This window comes from Pelophylax lessonae (genome assembly GCF_965119305.1).
Source record: "Pelophylax lessonae genome assembly, chromosome: 4".
Lineage (NCBI taxonomy): Eukaryota > Metazoa > Chordata > Amphibia > Anura > Ranidae > Pelophylax > Pelophylax lessonae.
Window position 1 is genome coordinate 619,036,242 of NC_138771.1, and position 24,369 is coordinate 619,060,610.

The following is a 24,369-nucleotide window of genomic DNA, read 5'->3' on the forward strand; positions in this document are numbered from 1 at the left end:
TTGTCTACACCTCCATCAAATACCCTTAGCATCAACCTTCTCCCCCCATATCCTCTCCCACGCCCTTTACTCAACATGAATAGCCTCCTCTGAGCACAAATCCTATCACTCCTAAAACCTTTCCTCCCAAACGTTACCCCTCTAGCACAAATCCTTTCCTCTCCATAAACTCCCCCTCCCCAGCACATATCCCAAATCCTTCCTCAATGTGTGTCCCGAAATACTCTTCTTAGCACAAGCTCCCCTCATAATCATCCTTATACAGATCCCGCCCTTCTCCCAAAATCCACCTTCACAGCACAAATTCTCTCCCCTAAACCCCCTCTCTAAGCACATATCCCCTCTTCCCCCCAAATTCCCGCTTTTAGCACTAGTCTACTCCCAGCAAAAATCTTAACCTCTCCAGGTCCGTCTGTCCCCAATACACTTCTCCCTTCATCCCTTAACTTACAGACCTCAGATACAGAGTAGTATAGTTACATAGTAAGTCCGGTTGCAAAAAGACACAAGTCTATCTACTGTAGTTCAACCAATAAAAGAGAAAAAAAAATCATACAATCCCATATACACAATCCTTTACCCACAGTCAGGGATGGGACAAGGGGTGGGCAGGAGGGACTGCTGCCCTGGGCGCAATGGTTTATTGCAGTTTGGCTTGTAAGTTGGAGATTATATATAGAGAAATCCGCGCTTAGGATATTTTTAGATTCTCTACTGGTAATGGCTGCAGACATCCTAAAATGAAGTGATCCCACTGCATAGCTTGGTGCAATCAGCAAAGACAGAAATTGTACTTTTAATCCCGGATCCTATATCATTTATAAAGATATTAGAAAGTATGGGAGAGCTTCTTTCTCCCAGGTTCCTCCTTGTGTGTGTCATGTGACACCTCGGAGCCGAGGAGGGGCCTAGGAAAAACTTCTTGGGCTCTGAAGTTTCGGAGAGTGATTCCAGCTGTCAGGGACCCAGGGCACCCCACAGGAGATGTGGGGTGCATACCCATAGGTGCCAATGCTAGTGATGCCCCTGCATACATGTACATAAGCAAAGTGAGCACCATTTAGTCATATAGAAGCTGATGTTCAGAGATACATACAGGAATTCAGTACCCAGACAGGGACAATGAGAAGGAAAGCAGAGCCAGACCTTGGTAAAAACATAGAGGAGGAGTAAATGAGGGTGCAGGAACCTTCTTTTTCAGGAACCTCCTAGGGTTCAAACCATTGCACAGAGCAGGTAAGTATAACATGTTTGTTATAGAACAACAAACCAAAAAAAAAAAAATAACCTTTAGAGTTTAAAGTCAGCAATATAGTATGCTAGGAACTGATCAACCTGACTTTGCAATATAAACTGATTTCACTTTTTTATTATGCAGAAATGTAACTTATCTGGAGGACGCTGTTGAGATTACGTACTGCCATAAACACTTGGCTGATAAGATGATCTCGTGTACACAAATGCGTAAGAGCAGTGTTGTTGTGTCACATCAATTCCCATAATCTGTGTGCCAAAAGATATGATAACAAAGGAGATAAGACAGAAGGTGAGTATTGTCATTCCAGAATAGGAGCATTTCATGTAAAACAAAGAACGTCTTATATTAACCCTTTTGCTGCCAATGACATGTCCCATACGTCACGTCATTGAAAACATTTTGCACAGCAGGCTCCTTGCTATTTAGTAAAAGTATTGGGGCTGTAGAGCTGCCCAAGTGCTTTTATGGGACACAAAGGCCCACCCTAGTCATTGTTTATGGGACTTTTCAGCTCCCCCTGCCAAGAAAACATCAAAATGATGAGTGGAAGGACATTAAAGTGGTTGTAAAGCTGAAGGGTCCTTTCTGCCCGGCAAACTCTGTTTTGGTCAGTGGGGATTGATCTTCTGATCCCCACTGACAGGGGAGGGCTGGCAGCCTTAGGTCTGGGGGGCAAGTCCAGTCAAGTTGCCCATTGAACCATCAAATCAGCTTACCATCCATGCCCACCTGGTTTTGAACTTGCAGCTGTATACAGTGTCTGGCCCCTACATTAATCCAGCCCGGTGTGAGGCCTTTTTATCAGTTTTTACCACTTTTCAGAGTGGCCCGGGGGGCAATTACCACCCTGCCCCTCTTGCCAGTCCTCCCCTGCCCACTGAGCAGGCAGATGGCAGTTCCGTCTCTGCTTACTTTGCAGAGATGGACCTGTCAGATCCCCACTCTCCTCTATGGGAGATCGAATGAAAATGGACCACCTGTCCGTTTTCATCCGATCCTCCAGATGGATGGAAAATAGGGTTTCTATCTGTCTGGGTTTCACGGACAGGATGAAATCAGATAGCAGCGGGTGTCAGTGGAGATGTCACTGCTGACATCCGCTGCCCCATAGGGGTGCATGGAGCATTCAATCAGGTCCGCCTGAAAAACTGAGAGGCGGACCTGATCAGAATACCCATGTGAAAGGGGCCTTATGGATTTTCAGCATAATGCATTCTATGCCTTTATACCTTCTGTGCCACAGCTTCCTCCCAGACCCCCCCCCCCTTTTTCTTGCCTGAGTCCGATCTGATTCAGCAATGTGCAGCCACTGTTGCTCTCCTCACTGAAAAGATTGATAGCAGCAGGAGCAACTGGCTGTTAATTAAAAGCTGTGACACGAGAGCAGGGGGGCGGGGCCGAGTTCTGCTCTCTGTAGCAATGGACACAGCAGCGGGAATCTGGAGCGAACCCGCATGGGTGCGCCCCTGGAAAGCTGCTTTCCAGGGGGGGGGGGGGGGGGCACATGATGAAGAGGAGGGACCTGGAGCGCTGGCGGGGGACCCCAGAATAAGAGGATTGGGGCTGCTCTGTGCAAAATCATGGCACAGTGCAGGTAAGTATTGGCATGTTTGTTATTTTTTTATTTTTTATTTTTTTTAATTAATATTTTATTGGGTTTTCAACGTGTACAATAATCACAGGAAAACAAAACAACTTTAACAAAGAAAGGAAGCAAGTACAAGACCCAACAGGTCTGTCGGAAACATATTATAACCGTAGGTTAGAAATAGAAGTAGATACTGTAGGGGTTACGTTTTTATTTTTTTTAATCAACCATTTACAGCGACTTTAAAGTAGAACTATAGGCAAAACTTTTTTTTTTCATTTTGTAAAGAGCAAGGGAGGGTTATAGGGTTATAACCCCTGCCAGATTTTTTTTTCGCCATCTGTGTCCCATTCTAGAGATTTCCCTTCACTTTATGTCCCATAGCCAAACAGGAAGTGAGAGGAAATCCCAGCAAATTAAGGGAATTCCTTGGGGACCCCCAGATCACCAGAACTAGTGTCCTCATTGGAAGATTTCCCCTCAATTACTTTTCTGGGGACAGCCCAAACTTTGGGATTTTCTTTTACTTTCACTTTCAATGATAATGGTAAACAGGAAAAAAATAGAGAGGGGGAATCTCCGTAATGGGAACACAGAAAGCAATAGGGGTTCTAATCTGTTTCCACTCTATTTGCCTTTTGTTGTACTTTAACACCTTCCCGACCGCCCGCTGCACATAAACTGCGGCAGACTGGTTGTCCTGCGCAAACTGACGTAGCCCTGCATTGGTCTCAACGTGGTGCTGGGGGCGGGCGTGCGCTGACAGCAGCACGCTCCTGCCCCAACTAGGCAGCGGTGATGCCGACCTACGGGGTCATCGGCCGCGATTGCTCCCCGCTGAGAGAGAAGGATAGTCAGCTGTTGTAAACACAGCCGACCTTTCTTCGCTCTGAAATTATCATAAAGTGCCTGTGATCTTGCTATATAGGAACACAGGTAATTGTGGTCATTTCACAAGCCCCTCCCCCCACAGTTAGTAAACACTCCCCTAGACTCACACTTAACCCTTTGATCACCTCTGGGTTAACCCCTTTCCTGCCAATGTCATTATTACAGTAACAGTGCATATTTATAGCACTGATTACTGTAGTAATGTCCCTGGTCCCCCCAAAAATGTCAAAAATGTCAGTTAGGGGTCTGATCTGTCCGTCGCAATGTTGTAGTCCCGCCAAAAATCGCAGATCGCTGCCATTACTAGTAAAAAAAATAAATAAATAAAAATTACATAAATCTTTCCCCTAGTTTGTAGACTCAATACCTTTTGCGCAAACTAATCAAAATCTCCTTATTGCGATTTTGTTTTACCAAAAATATGTAGCAGAATACAAATTGACCTAAAAGGATGGAAAATTGTGATTTTTTTTTTTTTTAACAAAGAAAGATTTTTTTTTGTTGAGTATATTCAAGTAACAATTGAGACCGTCAAGTCATCTGACAGCAACAGTTGCTTAGTTACATTGTGAATGAAAAAGGTTTAACCACTTGCCGACCAGTCACGTTGACTGTACTGTGGCAAAGTGGCTCGTTCCCGTCCAGCAACGTAGCCCTACGTCGCTGGACTCCTCCCCTTGTGGGTGGTGCGCGCGCGCCGCCGGAGGCTCGCTCCCACTGTATTCAGTTACAGCGGGAGTCGGGCCAGGGGAGGAGCAGCGGTGATCACCGCCGCTCTTCCCCGATCGTCGGGGAATCGAGTGAGGAGATCCGCCCGCTTGTGTAAACAAACCGGGCGGATCTCCTAAGTGACAGGCAGTGTCAGATTGCAGGGTTCAGCATAGCTGAACCTGCGATCTGTCCCTATGTCACTCAGTCACCTCCCCCCACACATGTCAATAAGCACCAGGCATAGACTAACCCCTCCCTCTCCAATAAAATTAACCCCTTCCCTGCCAGTGTCATTTTTACAGTAACAGTGCATATGTATAGCACTGATTACTGTAGTAATGTCACTGGTACCCCCAAAAGTGTCAAAAATGTCAGTCAAGGGTCCGATCTGTCCGCCGCAATGTCGCAGTCCCGCAAAAAAAAATCGAAGATCGCCGCCATTACTCGTTAAAAAAAAAAAAAACACCAAAAATGACAGAAATCTTTCCCTTAGTTAGTAAACGCAATAACTTTTGCGCAAACCAATCAAAATACGCTTATTGCGATTTTTTTTTTTACCAAAAATATGTAGCAGAAAACAAATTTGCCTAAAATGATAAAAAATTTAGATTTTTACATTTTTTTTTGGGGGGGGGGGGGAATTTCATATAAAAAAATGTGAAAAATATTGTTATTTTTTCAAAATTGTTGCTATTTTTTTGTTTATAGCGCAAAAAGTAAAAATCGCACAGGTGATCAAATACCACCAAAAGAAAGCTCTGTTTGTGGGGAAAAAAGGATGTAAATTTTGTTTGGGTACGGCATTGCATGACCGTGCAATTGTCTGTTAAAGTCCCACAGTGCCGAATCGCAAAAAGTGGCCTGGACGCAAAATCCTCCGGTGGTAAAGTGGTTAAAGCATACATATGTCAAGAATAAACATCATTATGCAAATATTTGCGTTGAAGTCCGTTGTTTTTCTTAGGTAATAAAGCGACAAGGGACTTAAGTGTGGTTGGGAGAACTAAAATAGTGAGAAAGAAGTGATATAATATCAGAGAGAAGGGGAGGAGAAAAAAAAAAGGGAGAAGAGTAGTAAGTTAGCATGTCCGCATTGGGAGCTACCAGAGCATATGTAAATCGTAAGATTATTGAGAGTTTATCATAAGTCACAGAAATTTGAGGTCTGTATTACTGAATATTAAAACAAGACACCAGGAATGTATTCAGCCCATCATCAAGCTATCATATGTATCAGAGTATTTAAATTGAAACCAGGGAGACCATGTTCTTTGGAATTTGTCGGAGTTTTCATGAGCAATAGCAAGTGTCTCTTCCATCTCAGAGATACTGTTTACTGAACGAATCCACTCTCTAATTGAGGGTACCATTGATGTTTTTCAGTGTTTAGGGATCAGGGACTTTGCAGCGTTCAGAAGGTGTTTGGTCAACGAGCGTTTATATTTATTTAAGGGGTAATTAGAAATGTGGAGAAGGCAAGAAGCTGGTGTGAGCTTAATTTTGGTGTCAGTTATACGGAGGATCATTTTACTGATCTTACTCCAGTAGGAAGCTATTATATAAAGGGAGAGAAAAAAATTCCTGCGCTAAGTTAAATAAATGACAGTGTATTCGATATGAATTATGTGAGCAGCTAGCACCAAAATCAACTAACAGTGATCAATAACCAAAATCTTTACAAAAAGTGCAGCGCTAAAGTAATTTGAATAATAATGTGGCAAGTGGAGAACCACAAAAAAAACATATACAATATAAGCAAAATAGTGTCCAAAATACTGAATAAAGTCCCAAAACAGAAATGCAAATGAAAATGAATCCGCATGCAAGGTGTTGAGGAGAACAATCCTTTTCAGTGACACCCAGGGAAAAGTGAAGGATGGGGACACCTCTGTGCACAAGTATCACAAGCAGCTTACCAGAACTCCTTGGCTACTCAATTTAATGAGACAGCCTCTCCCAGCAAGACGTTATACCAATGTCACCAGCGGTTGTCAAGCTCCAATGCTTCATAATCACTCCATCATATAAGCATGAGTATATAAAAAGAATAAAAGCCCATAGCGTAATTCCGTAACATATAAAATCCAATTTATTAAAAGAATACTACTCACAGTGAGAAGGTAAAAAACAGGTACATAGAACAGTGCGGCGTCCCGCAATTGTCCAAAACAGCATCAAGCAATGTAAAGCAGCCGGCTCCGTAAGGGGGCGTGTGGACTTTGCATCTGGAGTCGCCAACGTTTCGTCATCAAAAGACTTCGTCTGGGCGCCCAGACGAAGTCTTTTGATGACGAAACGTTGGCGACTCCAGATGCAAAGTCCACACGCCCCCTTACGGAGCCGGCTGCTTTACATTGCTTGATGCTGTTTTGGACAATTGCGGGACGCCGCACTGTTCTATGTACCTGTTTTTTACCTTCTCACTGTGAGTAGTATTCTTTTAATAAATTGGATTTTATATGTTACGGAATTACGCTATGGGCTTTTATTCTTTTTATATACTCATGCTTATATGATGGAGTGATTATGAAGCATTGGAGCTTGACAACCGCTGGTGACATTGGTATAACATCTTGCTGGGAGAGGCTGTCTCATTAAATTGAGTAGCCAAGGAGTTCTGGTAAGCTGCTTGTGATACTTGTGCACAGAGGTGTCCCCATCCTTCACTTTTCCCTGGGTGTCACTGAAAAGGATTGTTCTCCTCAACACCTTGCATGCGGATTCATTTTCATTTGCATTTCTGTTTTGGGACTTTATTCAGTATTTTGGACACTATTTTGCTTATATTGTATATGTTTTTTTTGTGGTTCTCCACTTGCCACATTATTATTCAAATTACTTTAGCGCTGCACTTTTTGTAAAGATTTAGGAAGCTATTATAGGGCACTCCCACCAGATAAGTACCATGTCCCCTTTCTCATCACTGCATCTCCAACACAAGTCAAAGGGCTGCAGGTAACACTTTTTCACCTTCACTGGTGTAGCGTACCATTGTATTAGTAGTTTATAGGAAGTTTCCTGTAGTCTTTTGCTGATTGAACATTTGTGCGCTAGAATACAAACATTCTCCCATTGTGTGCCTGAGAAGTGTTGTTGGAGAGCAGATTCCCATTTACCTCTAAAACCGTTCTGGTCCGCTATGTCTGCTTCTTGGAGAAATGAGTACATCAGGGAGGTTGTTTTTTGGTATGGTTGCCAGTCAAGCAAATGGATTCAAATGGGGTCAGGATTCTAGTTATGTCATCCTTTTTCTTGGAAGAAAAAAAGTAGTGGCAAATATGATTGTATCTCCAGTGGGGGAAAGTAAGGGGTGAAAGTCCACCCAACAACTCATATGATTTAATCCAACCTGTGTTCATGTAATGTTTGACTAACAATGGTGTTGAGTCACTAGAGAAAAATGTTTTTGAACCCAAGCCAGGGGGAAAGTCTGGGTTGTTGAAGAAGGTCGTTAGTGGCCCTGGGGATGTTGAAATGCGGAAACTTACAGAAGTTTGTGAAATATTTGCAAGGTTCTACCTATTATTTAATGTTGTATGAGGCCTAGTGGGCATCTGGACCATGGAATCCACGGTGAGAATTTCAAAGGAACATCTGTGAAATTTTCTTCCAGAGACACCCAATGGCAATGCCAGTCCATAATTCTGGCCAAATGGGAGGCGTAGCAATAGAGCCTGAAGTTTAGGAAGCCCAACCCTCTTGCGGCCTTGGATTTCATGAGTAAACGTAGAATAATGCAAGGTTTTTTGTGTGCCCACAGAAAATTCTTCATTGTAGTTTGTAACTGTTTATAATAACTGTCCAGAACAGTAACGGGCAGTGTGCGGAAAAGGTATAACAATCTTGGGAGTACAGTCATTTTAATGATGGCAGCTCTGCCAAACCAGGAAAAGTATTTAACCTCCTTGGCGGTAATCCCGAGCGTGACTCGGGGTGGATTTTTCATTGCAGGAGCGGTAACCCCGAGTCACGCTCGGGGTGGATTGCAGAGAGCGCAGCGGTGTTCTCTTACCTTCTCCTGGCGATCCAGCGATGATCTCTCATTGCTCATGAATTATAATTGAATCAATAATATAATTTTATATATATATATATATGTGTATATATATATATGTGTATATATATATATATATATATATATATATATATATATATATATATATATATATATATATATATATATATACACACACACACATATATATATATATAAAATTATATTATTGATTCAATTATAATTCATGCGTTATATATATATATATATCTTCTAGATTGTAAGCTCTAACGAGCAGGGCCCTCTAGTTCCTCCTGTTTTGAACTGTATTGTAACTGTATTGTCTTCCTTCACATTGTGAAGCGCTGCGCAAACTGTTGGCGCTATATAAATCCTGTATAATAATAATATATATATATATATATATATATATATATATATATATATATATATATATATATATATATACACACATATATCTATATATAATATATAATGCATGAATTATAATCTAATCAATAATATAATTTTATTATATATATTATATATTAAATAATAAAATAATATTATTGATTCGATTATAATTCACGCGTTTGTGTTTCAAATTTATCACATCTGGGATGTCTACTAGACTCTTGTTTTGGTCAGGTTTAAGTCAGTAATTACTAAGAATTGTAGGCCTATAATACATAACGCCAAATTTCCATGAAAACAATTGTACCGCTTTTGGTATGTAATTCCTGACATAATCATACCGCCAGGGAGGTTAAGAGACCACTTAGAGAGCTCTAGTGATATTTGGTGTAGTAATGGTTGTGTGCGAAAAAAGTCTGTTCGTTTTGGTGTGAGCCTGACACCCAAATATTTAAATGTATTAGGGACCCACTGGAGTTGTTCTGTTGTGCCCTTTCTTTTATGCTCAATGGAAGTGTAAGATTAATGGCGTCTGATTTTGTGTAGTTTATTTTAAGATTAGAGATAAAGCCATAGTTGGAGAAAGCTTGTAGTAAATTGGGAATCAATGTGTGTGGCTGTGTTAGAAAGAATAACAGGTTATCCACGTATGCTGCAATTTCAAAGTTTTAATACCTATCTCAAAACCTTTGATTGACGGTGTCATGTCAATTGTGCAAATGAAAGGCTCCAGTGTTAGTATAAATAACAAAGGTGATAAGGGTCATCCTTGTCTGGTGCCATTTTTAACCACTTAAGCCCCGGAGGATTTAGCTGCTCAAAGACTAGGCCCTATTTTGCGATTCGGCACTGCGTGACTTTAACGGACAATTGCACGGACGTGCGATGCTGTACCTAAATGAAATTGATGTTTCTTTTTTTTCCGATAAACAGAGCTTTCTTTTGGTGGTATTTGATCACCTGTGGGATTTTTATTTTTTGCGCTATAAACAAAAAAAGAGCGACAATTTTGAAAAAATAACAATATTTTTCACATTTTTTATATGAAATTCCCCCAAAAAATTTAAAAATCTAAATTTTTAAACAAAAAACAAATTCTGGTCTGCCACACATAATGTAATTAAATAGCCTCCATCCCTAATGTATATCGAAAAAAGAGAGATTAATGGGACTTTAAATGAGGCATTGAAGTAAAAAGGGGGAATTTTTATTCCATAAGACAATTGAATATAAATATTTCATATAAATCTAGACAATTACAGAAGATTGTAAAATGACAATAAATTACACAGTATACAATTCACATTGAAAGCATAGGTACAATGGGGTAGGATCTCATATAAGATCTCTGAAAGTAATAATTACAATATAAAAACTGTTCATATATCACTTCATAATTGGCTGGAATAAGTAAGATAAAATAAAAAAAATTTTTAAGGCTCGACGCGTTTCTTGGACCTCCGTCCATTCATCAGGAGCATTGGATACATATAAAGTATCTAAAGGGGGAAAGGAATTCATATATTGTTGCACCAGAACATCAAAAATAATTAAAAAAATCAAAATAAAGAATCTATACAAAAAAAAATACCTTAATTGTCTCAAAGGTCAGTTAAGCAAGAGAAAAAAATGAGATCCAAACTGAGAGAGGAAAGTGAAGGCATCACAGGCGTGGTCTCCCCCAGGACTGAGGTGCAGATAATGCCAGGCGCAAAGGGGACAAGATCACAAGAAGATTTTAAAAGTAGATCAATTAGATGAAAACAATGTTTCCAGGACTGTCTCCAATTATTAGACCACGCTGAATGGAGAATTTGGTGGACATATACTTTTTAACTTGCCTGTAATTTCTTCACGTTTGTGAGTATGATGTGAATACTTTTATGACAATAAATTGTTGCAAAAGATAATGCACAAGGCTGGTGCGCTCTCTACATTATTTGACACACCTAGAAGAGTCTGAAAATATCGGTGCCTTTAGATTTTCTAAAGAGCAAAGGTTTATTACACTGCCTAATAAAAAAGTAAATATAAATCTTTTTTCTTTCATGGAATATTACAACTGACAGCGTTACTTTAAATCTCTGCAACATTCAAATTTTTTCTTTTTTTTTTTTTTTTGGTTTAGAATAAAGTATGGAATTCCTAGAACCCCAGACAACTTTTTACAGTGATCTGTATCTCCATTTGTGAGATTTATTATCACTTCCTGTCTATCTGACAGGTGTCATTCAGAACAGGAAGTGGAGGAAAACCTCCCCCTCCTTCCTGTCTATTTCATGGGTGTCAGACAGAGCTAAAGTTAATTGTAGTGCACACAGACACAATAAGTTACCCAAGTTTTTGCTAAAATAGAAAAGGTGAGCTTGTGTCTAGTAAATATGTACCAAACATGTCAAGTCTTACATCTGGGAATCAATTACAAACTTTGGCACCAAAAATAGGTGGCACAATAAAAGCCATTACAGACCATTCATTTAGAAATAACAGTGATTTGTGGCCCTATAATTATTGCTCTCACTCACGGGTGTGCAGCACTACCTAACATGTTTAATGTGTGGGACAACATTTGTACCAAAATACACTATATTTTCAAAAGTATTGGGACGCCTGACTTTACATGCTCATGAACTTTAATGGCTTCCCAGTCTTAGTAGGGTTCAATATTGAGTTGGTCCACCCTTTGCAGCTATAACAGCTTCAACTCTTCTGGGAAGGCTGCCCACAAGGTTTAGGTTTAGGGTTCAATATTGATTTGGCCCACCCTTTGCAGCTATAACAACTTCAACTCTTCTTCTGGGAAGGCTGTCCACAAGGTTTAGGAGTGTGTCTATGGGAATGTTTGACCATTCTTCCAGAAGCACATTTGTGAGATCAGGCAATGATGTTGGAGAGAAAGCCTGGCTCATAGTCTGCGCTCTAGTTCAAGGTATTCTATCGGGTTGAGGCCAGGACAAGTCCCTCCACCCCAAACTCATCCATGTTTTTCCTACGAAGTCTCCACTAATATTCAAGTCAAATTTTGGGCATCCACTGCAGCAAAAATAACATTTTTGGTGAGATACACCCAAAGGGAAATCAAGTCTAAATGGATGCAGACCCTGCCACTTTCCTCATTAGAACCCTGCCGGTACAGCAGCTGATTGATAACTATAAAATCACTCCCATACAGATTCACTAAGCATATAAAAACAAACAGCTATTTCTTCAGATTAACAAAAGATAACAATATGCTACTAAATCTGTTAAAACCCTTGCAATGTGTATTGCTCACCCAGAAAAGTGGAGTTACTCTTTAAATGAAAGTACACAAATAATGATATTATACACAACAAAAAAAAATTCAAGATCACCAAAAATAATAAACTAAACTCTTCTAAATACATCCCCAAAACAAAGGAAATAAATAATAAAAACTCTAAATAGAAATAGATTTTTGTTTCAAGCAAAGCTCACCTAAGCAGCATGAGCAAAAATTAGAATTTCTACTTCAGTCTAATTTTACAAAATTGCTAATTTTGCTGCAATGTCAATCACTATTATAGGTCTGTTTACCCTAGTGTTTACTATTAGTATCCTATCAGTACCCTACCCTTTCAGTACCCTATCAGTACCCTATTAGTACCATATCAGTACCCTATCAGTACCATGTCAGTACCGTATCAGTACCCTATCAATACCCTATCAGTACCGTATCAGTACCATATCAGTACCATGTCAGTACCGTATCAGTACCCTATCAGTATCATATCAATACCCTATCAGTACCGTATCAGTACCCTATCAGTATCATATCAATACCCTATCAGTACCATTAAAGTAACCTATCAGTACCATGTCAGTACCGTAATGGCACTTTTCCACTGCAAGTACCGGCTAGTACCGGCTCGGCTCTACTCGGCCCTGCTTGGCCCGGTTTGCTTTTCCACTGCGGTACCGCATGGTATAGTGTCGGAACGGTTCGGTACGGTACGGTATAGGTTTTCTTTTCCACTAAAGTAGTACTAAAGTTAAGTGGGTGGGATAACAACGGGGTGGGTGTGATTCTCTGACCAATCAGTGGCTAGTAGTGACTGCATGCAAAGGATTTTGGGATATGGCACCAGTTTGGTACCTGTTGGAACCACAATCGAGTAGGTACTGTTTTTTCCGAGCCGTACCGTACCGTACCGTTCGGTTCCATGCAGTGGAAAAGCAAACCTATACCGTACCGTACCGAACCGTTCCGACCCTATACCATGCGGTACCGCAGTGGAAAAGCACAAAAGCGTGCCGAGCCGGTACGGTTCTATGCAGTGGAAAAGCGCCATATCAGTACCATGTCAGTACCGTATCAGTACCCTATCAGTATCATATCAATACCCGATCAGTACCATATCAGTACCCTATCAGTATCATATTGATACCCTGTCAGTACCGTATCAGTACCCTATCAGTATCATATCAATACCATATCGGTATCCTATCTGTACCGTATCAGTACCCTCTCAGTACCATATCAGTACCCTATCCTATCAAAACCCTATCAGTACCATATCAGTACCCTATAAGTACCGTATCAGTACCCTATCCTATCTATACCCTATCAGTACCATATCAGTACCCTATCAGGACCGTTTCAGTACCCTGTCAGTGAAGCTTAGACAGCATTCATGGCTTGTACCTGTACCCAAATCTATAACGGGAATACGTCTGTGCACATCTCATAGCGATCTCACCAGCTAGGAGAAGAATGAGAATTTCTGCTTCGGTCTAATCTTACAAAATTGCTATTTTTTTTTGCAATACCAATCACTAAAATGAGTCTTATTACCCTAGTGTTCACTATTAGTATCCTATCAGTATCCTACCCTCTCAGTACCATATCAGTACCCTATTAGTACCGTATCAGTACCCTCTCAGTATCCTATCAGTACCCTCTCAGTACCATATCAGTACCCTATCAGTACCATATCAGTATCCTATCAGTACCGTATCACTACCCTATCAGTACCCTCTCAGTATCCTATCAGTACCCTCTCAGTACCAAATCAGTACCCTATTAGGACTATATCAGTACCCTAACAGTGAAGCTCAGACAGCATTCATGGCTTGTACCTGTACCCAAATCTAAAAAGGGAATACGTCTGTGCACATCTCATAGCTCTCTCACTAGTTATGAGAAGAATGAGAATTTCTACTTCAAGTCTAATTTTACAAAATTGCTAATTTTGCTGCAATATCAATCACTAAAATTAGTCTGTTCATCCTAGTGTTCACTATTAGTATTCTATAAGTACCCTACCCTCTCAGTACCCTATCAGTATCGTATCAGTACACTATCAGTATCGTATCAATACCCTATCAGTATCCAATCAGTACCCTCTCAGTACAATATCAGTACTGTATCAGTACCCTATCAGTACTGTATCAGTACTCTATCAGTACTGTATCAGTACCCTATCAGTACTGTATCAGTACCCTATCAGTACTCTATCAGTACCGTATCAGTACCCTATCAGTACTGTATCAGTACCCTATCAGTACTCTATCAGTACTGTATCAGTATCCTATCAGTACTCTATCAGTACCCTATCCTATCGATACACTATCAGTACCATATCAGTACCCTATCAGGACCGTATCAGTACCCTAATATTACCCTATCAGTACTGTATCAGTACCCTATCAGTACTGTATCAGTACCCTATCCTATCGATACACTATCAGTACCCTATCAGGACCGTATCAGGACCCTAATAGTACCATATCAGTACCCTATTAGAACCGTATCAGTACCCTCTTAGTGAGGCTAAGACAGCATTCACGGCTTGTACCTGTATCCAAATCTAAGAAGGGAATAAGTCTGTGCACATCTCATAGCTCTCTCACCAGCTAATCTTCTTTCTTTTTTTTTTTTAGACTTATAACCTCACCAACCCTTTCCCCCATGTTGGCAGTTTCATTGATAACTCCACTGACATAAGCTGAAAGGTCTGATATTCTTGAGAAATTAATTTATGATGGTGAAATTACCCTGACTTTACGTCAAGATGAAGAATGAACTGTTGTTCCCTGAATCTTTCAATCTTTATGGATATTGTGACATTGTACATGAGTCACTGAATGGGTATAAAACACCTCACTATCTTCTAATATTGAGTAGGTTTATCATCTAAGGAGTCTACTCTCAGAAAAGATTTAGGATTAAAGTTTTAACAAAAAGAGATAGTTTGTGTAAGTGGAGGTTTCCGCATATTTTGAAGAGTCACAAGAGGCTAAACTAGAAGTGGCAACAGTAAACCATGCACGAAACAGGGACACCCAGGAGTTTTGCTCAGCAATGTAGCAAATAAATGCAGGTTTAATGCAGGAGGGCTGTGTACAGCATGTTCATTGCATTAAACAAACAAAACATCTGCAGCCACTAACTAAACTCAAGTCAGTACCTGACTAATAGAGTGTCCCATAATGAGTTCCTCACAATAAATAAGCAGCACTTGTACCTTTTAGTGCTCTGTTAGCCAATGACAGGACAAGGCCATCTAGAGCCCAGGGCACACATGCCCAACTGCACCCCCCCCCCAGATGTATGAGCATTATCCCCCCTCCCAAAAAAAAAAAAAAAATGAACACTAATCTACTGAAATCCCCCCTTCCAGCACAAGCCTTTGCCCCCGCCCCATCCCCCCTCCAAGCTCAAATCCCCTCTCTCTCTCTCCCAGCACACATCCCCCCTAAAAAAAGAAAAAGATCACTCCTAGCACAAATCCTCTACTCCTCAAATACCCCCCTCCCGAGTACATATCCCCCCCCCACTCCAAATAAATCCCCTCTCGTAGCACAATTCCGCCTCCTAGAACAAATACCCCCAACATTCCCCCCCCTAGCACAAATGCCCCCAATCATTCCTATTGGCACAAATCTCCCCAAAAAATGTCCTCTCCTAGCACATCCACCCTCCCCGCTCCACCATATCACCTCTTCAAGCAAAAACACCACAAATCCCCCCTTCTAGCACAAATCCTCTGCCCCATCCCCCCCAACACAAATCCCCCTTTCCTAGCACACCCCCCGAATTTGCTTTCCTAGAACAATTCTTACCCCCTGCTTCCCCCCCCCCCCCCCCCGACTCCCCCACCCAACAAAAATCCCCTCATCTCTTTGTGGAGCCCACTCGTGGTTTGCATAATACTTGCATAATCTTTGTATGTAAAAAATAATCTTTAGGCTGCTTAAAGTAATATGAAAGGCATGTTTTTTTTTTATTATTTTTTTAATAACAAACATGTCATAATTTCCTACTCTGTGCAGTGGTTTTGAACAGAGCAGCCCCCACCCTCCTCTTCTTAGGCCCCACACCAGCGCTCCTGGCCCTTATCTCCTGCCAGGTGCCCCAGGGCAAACAGCTTACAGCAGTGCCAATCATTACTAACGGTGCTCCAACATACCAACAGACAGGCATTGCAGTGTACCACAATCCATAGAAAGGCACTACCATTCTTTGTAGTGCACCGTATTACGAAAAATAAGGCATACATCTTATTTGGTCCATTTGGAATCCCATTCAGCTAATGGTTTAACTAAGAGTTAATTTGGGATTAAATATTTATTTTTTAAAATTGTCAGGCAAAAAAAAAAAAAAAACATATAAAAAAAAATAATCTAAATTTATAAATAAATATATTGATTTATAATATATATATATATATATATATATATATATATATATATATATATATATATACATACACACACACACTTGCCTTCAGGGCTGTACCCCCCAAAAACAACATTGAGCACTGGGCTCTTTGGTACCCCAAGTACTCAGAATGGTGTGCTGGCAAAGAGGCCTTATGTACCACCTACTTGCTCCACCATGTACAGTTCTCCACCTGTGCAGACAATTTATATGGGGGTGGGAGTGATGTCATCTACCTGGGTAAGTTTTTGGCACTACCTGACACCTGGGCTGCAGGGAGGCAGTGAGGGGGCACAGATAAGGGAGTATACCCCATACCTCCAAACTTTCTGAGATGGGAACAAGGGTCACCTATTAGCAAACGTATGTAGGCAATGGCATAGGACACACCCCCTGCCAAGCCAACGTAAAGGAGAATCATACAAAATAAAGAATAATTAAACCCACAAGTGTTTTTTTTTTTGCTACCACTGCTATTCCTTTATACTGTCTTTTGAAATTTACAAATGCAGCAAATTAGAAACTGAATGAAAGCTTTAGCACTGGGAGACTCTTTTTGAAAGAGAAAAAGTGCATTTTATATACAACTATACAGATCAGACCAAAATGAGGGACCACTAAGGAGGAAAGAGGGACAGAGGGACTTTGTTCCAAATCAGGGACAGTCCCTCAAAATCAGGGACAGTTGGGAGCTTTGTATACCATCCTGGGGAGGGGGGGGGGTTACCTATGAAGAGGTGCTTTTACTCTGCCCTGAATGAGCTGGTGACAGTCTTTCTTTAACCGCTTCCCGACCGCCGCACGACTATTTACTGCGGTGGTCAGCCCCCACAGGCAAAGCGATGTAGGACTACGTCGCTAGCCTGTGAGGGTCTGGGGAGCAAGCAAGCGCCGCCGGGGAGGAATTTTTGCAAAAATATTGTTATTTTTGCAAAATTGACGCTCTTTTTTTGTTTATAGCGCATGATCAAAAAATCGCACAGGTGATCAAATACCACCAAAAGAAAGCTCTGTTTGTGGGAAAAAAAGGACTTCAAATTAATTTAGGTACATCGTCGCACGACTGCGCAATTGTCCGTTAAAATCACGCAGTGCCGAATCGCAAAATAGGCCCTGGTCAGGAAGGGGGTAAAATCTTCCGGGGCTTAAGTGGTTAAATGCTGTATTTTTATTGTATATATGTATTGTAGATTTACATATATATATATATATATATATATATATATATATATATATATATATATATATATATTTTTACAAAACAAAATATTCTTGAACAGCCCTGGCTTGTGAAATGTGTCGATGTGACAGAATTTTAAAAAGTGTCAAAGAATGTATAATGGTGAGAATGTTGTTAATATTCTGATCCCTGAAACAATCACTTTCAACTGAAGTTATTTAGAGTCACCTGATTTGCTGGCGTCACTGCCAAGGGATTCTTCGTAAGCTCTAAGACTCAATGCAGACTTTGCTCCTTGTTACTGCATCTTACGTCTGTGGACTGCTATTGGAAATAATGATCTGCTTATTGTTGTTTATCAGCATCTCAGGGCTCCGCCTGTGTATACGTCAGTTTATCCATCATAAATTGTTCAGAGTGGATATATAACACAGCATCAGCTCACAGTCATTCAGTCGTACCCAGAGGTTCCATACGAGAGACATAATACCTATAGGAAAAGGAGAGCAAGACCGCAACGCTGAAAAAACCTTAAACATGGGCACCTCATGGATATACAAAGCCCTGCTGTTATCTGCCTGTTGGGCAATGGGTAAGTGTTTGCTTATTATATGTCAGTGATTTAGTAGATTAATGAAGTTGATTTTTTATTTTATTTTTTTGCTATTATTATAATAACTATTATTAATAGTAACAATATAATGGGAATTTTTTTTTAAAGCGGTAAATGTGACATTCACTTAACATTCACTTCAGGTGGATCAATATCTGTAATTTAATGCACAGACACCATGAAGATTCAGCTGCAGTGATTGTTTGGTGAATGTCATATTTACAGCTTTATAAATATGTGGTTTAGTGTTAGCAGTAGTAGCAAAGAAATTGAGGGATTGCTAGTAGTAATACTGCTGGTGGTAGTAGCACTCAATGTCAGTCATGGTCAGAGATGGTTACATTGAATAATTTTTTAACAAAATTAACAATTTGCTAATTGTCAACATTTTGCCAATGCAGAACATCTTAATTTGCTCATTGAGTTGCTTAGGTGGAATTTACTTGAAAAAAAAAAAAATTATATATATATATATATATATATATATGTGTGTGTGTTTCTTTTTTTATGTATTTAGATGGTAAATTTTGGGTCTATTTAGAGTAGTTTAGTTTATTTCATTTAGCATTCTTTGTTAATTTCTTTTTACTTTGTTTGTATGTGTTTGATTGTCGTTTGTGTACTCTCATTTTCAAGTTTTTGCTTTATTTTTTTGCCTTTATACTTTCTTTCTGTGAAAAAAATAAAATAATGATGCTAATGACTGGCTGTATTTTTGGCATTAGAAGTTTAGAACAGGTCCAGGATACTTTAAATTAGCTTATGTGATCCCCATGAACTATTTAAAGATCCTTGTTCCCTTAAAATCCATCTTAATCCTACCCAAGACTTCAATTAATTTTGCCAAAATGGCAACATTTTGCTGCAATCTCACAATTTAATACAAGACTTCAGAGAAATGAAAACTTTATTTTTTGCTGATCCCTAGACATTGTAGAAAATAGAATCAAAATGATATTAAAAGTCCTTAACTTTTTGTATTGGTTGTTATAGTGCTATGTGTTGGGCTTAATAAAAATGTGTTATGCAAGTTGTTTAATTGAAGTTTGCAAGACAGAACTGGAAAATCTGCAAACATCAGAGCCCAAGAATGATTGTGTGAGTCATTATTATGCCTAACATGGACCAAAATATTCACTGTTCACTAAATAGTGACTTCTATCCTAAATAAGAACTAATTTATATAAGTCCAAATATATACTGTGTGTGTGTATATATATATATATATACATATATATATATATATATATGTGTGTGTGTGTGTGTAGTTTGCGATGACAGCTTAAAAGTCCAGTTTTGGGAAATGTACTGGATAATGTATTGGCTAATCTCTTTTATATATGTCCAAATATACCACAAATCACATTTATGTAGTGGATTCCAAATCTTTTTGTAATTTACTTTACTGTCACCTGTCTCTAGTTAAAAGTTATCCCTTATGCTATTGTTTGGGGAGCCAAATTTTGTGGTTAGTTCATCAGACTCAGATATATTCAGAAATGTATATGCCTTTTATATATCTTGTGGGATCCATAATTTGCATGCGGCTTGGATCATTCCTTGCTTTATTCAAAGCTACTGTTTTTAGCATCAAATATGCTAATAGATTTGTGCAAGCCCTAATTAACCAAATTTGTTTTTATAGACGTTAGTAGCATATTTTATGTATGAGTTTTATTTTTTATTTTTTGATATGTACTAAAATTTCACTATGAAATCAAGCGAGTATAATATAGAAGGCATTTATATTGCATTGTTCTACTCAAAAATATTTTTCATTATAATTATTGAGTTATTCTACCATCAGTTGCAATTTCGTTTTTTTGTTTTTAATCAAAAATTAGATAGATTTATTAGTGTACAGAATTCAACATGAATGTTCAAGTAAATACCAGATATACAGTTTTTTTTTTTTTTTTTGGGGGGGGGGGGGCGGGGGATATTCCCTTGCAAAGTGCAACTTCCTTTGACAAGTGAATAGTCTATTTGCCTTTAGTAAATTAACTTTATGAGTCTGTTGCGTTTGCTGACCCAGAACTGCTGCATCATTATAAGGCCAGTGATGGCCACCTGTAAGCTAAAGGAACAGCACAGAACCCCTTTAAGAATAGTATACGAAACTCTGCCTTTAAACTAACAAATGTTTTGTCTTTTACTGTTACAGCTTTCACATCTACAACGAATTCAGAGAATTACACAGGAAGTGAATATAGTATGTATACAAGATCTGAAGTACATGAAAGTCATACATCAGAAGAAACAACTTTTCGTGAAAGTGAAATCACTTTAGAAGCAACAACTGAAGATTATTCAAGCATAAGCCCATCACAGACAGGCACTGAAGTTTCTGCAAGTACAAGCCAGTCACAGACAGACACTGAAGTTTCTTCAAGTACGAGCCAATCACAGACAGACACTGAAGTTTCTGCAAGTACGAGCCAGTCACAGACAAACACTGACGTTTCTGCAAGTACGAGCCAGTCACAGACAAGCACTGAAGTTTCTGCAAGTAGGAGCCAATCACAGACAGACACTGAAGTTTCTGCAAGTACGAGCCAGTCACAGACAGACACTGAAGCTTCTGCAAGTACGAGCCAATCACAGACAGACACTGAAGCTTCTGCAAGTACGAGCCAGTCACAGACATACACTGACGTTTCTGCAAGTACGAGCCAGTCACAGACAGACACTGAAGCTTCTGCAAGTACGAGCCAGTCACAGACATACACTGACGTTTCTGCAAGTACGAGCCAGTCACAGACAAGCACTAAAGGTTCTGCAAGTACGAGCCAGTCACAGACATACACTGACTTTTCTGCAAGTACGAGCCAGTCACAGACAGACACTGAAGCTTCTGCAAGTACGAGCCAGTCACAGACATACACTGACGTTTCTGCAAGTACGAGCCAGTCACAGACAGACACTGAAGCTTCTGCAAGTACGGGCCAGTCACAGACATACACTGACGTTTCTGCAAGTACAAGCCAGTCACAGACAGACACTGAAGCTTCTGCAAGTACGAGCCAGTCACAGACATACACTGACGTTTCTGCAAGTACGGGCCAGTCACAGACAGACACTGAAGCTTCTGCAAGTACGAGCCAGTCACAGACATACACTGACGTTTCTGCAAGTACAAGCCAGTCACAGACAGACACTGAAGCTTCTGCAAGTACGAGCCAGTCACAGACAGACACTGAAGCTTCTGCAAGTACGAGCCAGTCACAGACATACACTGACGTTTCTGCAAGTACGGGCCAGTCACAGACAGACACTGAACCTTCTGCAAGTACGAGCCAGTCACAGACATACACTGATGTTTCTGCAAGTACGAGCCAGTCACAGACAAGCACTGAAGGTTCTGCAAGTACGAGCCAGTCACAGACATACACTGATGTTTCTGCAAGTACGAGCCAGTCACAGACAGACACTGAAGCTTCTGCAAGTACGAGCCAGTCACAGACATATACTGACGTTTCTGCAAGTACGAGCCAGTCACTGACAGACACTGAAGCTTCTGCAAGTACGAGCCAGTCACACACATACACTGACGTTTCTGCAAGTACGAGCCAGTCACAGACAGACACTAATGTTTCTGCAAGTACGAGCCAGTCACAGACAAACACTGAAGGTTCTGCAAGTACGAGCCAGTCACAGACATACACTGATGTTTCTGCAAGTACGAGCCAGTCACAGACATACACTGACGTTTCTGCAAGTACGAGCCAGTCACAGACAGACACTGAAGCTTCTGCAAGTACGGGCCAGTCACAGACATACACTGACGTTTCTGCAAGTACGAGCCAGTCACTGACAGACACTGAAGTTTCTGCAAGTACGAGCCAGTCACACACATACACTGACGTTTCTGCAAGTACGAGCCAGTCACAGACAAGCACTGAAGGTTCTGCAAGTACGAGCCAGTCACAGACATACACTGACGTTTCTGCAAGTACGAGTCAGTCACAGACAGACACTGAAGCTTCTGCAAGTACGAGCCAGTCACAGACAAACACTGAAGTTTCTGCAAGTACGAGCCAGTCACAGACATACACTGATGTTTCTGCAAGTACGAGCCAGTCACTGACAGACACTGAAGCTTCTGCAAGTACGAGTCAGTCACAGACATACACTGATGTTTCTGCAAGTACGAGCCAGTCACAGACATACACTGATGTTTCTGCAAGTACGAGCCAGTCACAGACAAGCACTGAAGGTTCTGCAAGTACGAGCCAATCACAGACAGACACTGAAGTTTCTGCAAGTACGAGCCAGTCACAGACAGGCACTGAAGTTTCTGCAAGTACGAGCCAATCACAGACAGACACTGAAGTTTCTGCAAGTACGAGCCAGTCACAGACAGGCACTGAAGTTTCTGCAAGTACGAGCCAGTCACAGACAGGCACTAAAGTTTCTGCAAGTACAAACCAATTACAGACAGTCACTGAAGTTTCTGCAAGTACAAGCCAGTCACAGACATTAACTGAAGTTTCTGCAAGTACGAGCCAACCACAGACAGGTGCTGAAGTTATTGCAAGTACGAGCCAGTCACAGACAGTCACTGAAGTTTCTGCAAGTACGAGCCAGTCACAGACAGGCACTGAAGTTTCTGGAAGTACGAGCCAATCACAGACAGGCACTGAAGTTATTGCAAGTACGAGCCAGTCACAGACAGGCACTGAAGTTTCTGCAAGTACGAGCCAGTCACTGACAGCCACTGAAGTTTCTTCAAGTACAAGCCAATCACAGACAGTCACTGAAGTTTCTGCAAGTACGAGCCAATCACAGACAGGCACTGAGATTTCTGCAAGTACGAGCCAGTCACAGACAGGCACTGAAGTTTCTGCAAGTACGAACCAGTCACAGACAGGCACAGAAGTTTCTGCAAGTACGAGCCAGTCACAGACAGGCACTAAAGTTTCTGCAAGTACAAACCAATTACAGACAGTCACTGAAGTTTCTGCAAGTACAAGCCAGTCACAGACATTAACTGAAGTTTCTGCAAGTACGAGCCAACCACAGACAGGTGCTGAAGTTATTGCAAGTACGAGCCAGTCACAGACAGTCACTGAAGTTTCTGCAAGTACGAGCCAGTCACAGACAGGCACTGACGTTTCTGGAAGTACGAGCCAATCACAGACAGGCACTGAAGTTATTGCAAGTACGAGCCAGTCACAGACAGGCACTGAAGTTTCTCCAAGTACGATCCAGTCACTGACAGCCACTGAAGTTTCTTCAAGTACAAGACAATCACAGACAGTCATTGAAGTTTCTGCAAGTACGAGCCAATCACAGACAGGCACTGAGATTTCTGCAAGTACGAGCCAGTCACAGACAGGCACTGAAGTTTCTGCAAGTACGAACCAGTCACAGACAGGCACAGAAGTTTCTGCAAGTACGAGCCAGTCACAGATAGGCACTGAAATTCCTGCAAGTACAATCCAGTCACAGACAGGCACAGACGTTTCTGCAAGTACGAGCCAATCACAGACAGTCACTGAAGTTTCTGCAAGTACAAGCCAATCACAGACAGGCACTGAAGTTTCTGCAAGTACGAGCCAATCACAGACAGGCACTGAAGTTTCTGCAAGTACGAGCCAGTCACAAACAGGCACTGACATTTCTGCAAGTACAAGTCAAATACAAACAAGAACAGTAAGTACAGTTCAACCCAATACAGAAAACCTATATGGATCAACCCAATTGAAAACTGATAGGTCATCTACGCTATCTGTATCAGTCACTGAACAATCAATTCCTACTGTGTCAGCTATAGTTACTACAAGATCTTCTGGAACACCTGAACCTACTTCTGCTCTGTCATCAAAACCAACCAATTCCCTTACTGCAGATACATCTGGAACAACAAAGTCAGTTACTGTTGAGTCATCTATGACAACATTAATGACCACAAAATCATTAAGTCCAACTGACCTAATTACTGCTGTAACATCTAGCTCAACTAATCCAGCAAATACAGTGTCTTCTACTCATTCAACTAGTCCAGCTGATGGATTCACTGTTGTGACGGCTAGCCCA

At 40.7% G+C, this 24,369-nt stretch overlaps 1 long non-coding RNA gene across 1 annotated transcript; it reads left to right on the top strand.

The window, feature by feature from the left end:
* The first annotated feature begins 18,186 nt into the window (after nucleotides 1-18,186).
* LOC309554301 lies at nucleotides 18,187-20,739 on the top strand. Its single transcript, XR_014225225.1, has 3 exons — nucleotides 18,187-18,309; nucleotides 20,495-20,599; nucleotides 20,636-20,739. It is a non-coding gene; the product is annotated as an uncharacterized lncRNA (long non-coding RNA).
* Nucleotides 20,740-24,369: the final 3,630 nt, after the last annotated feature.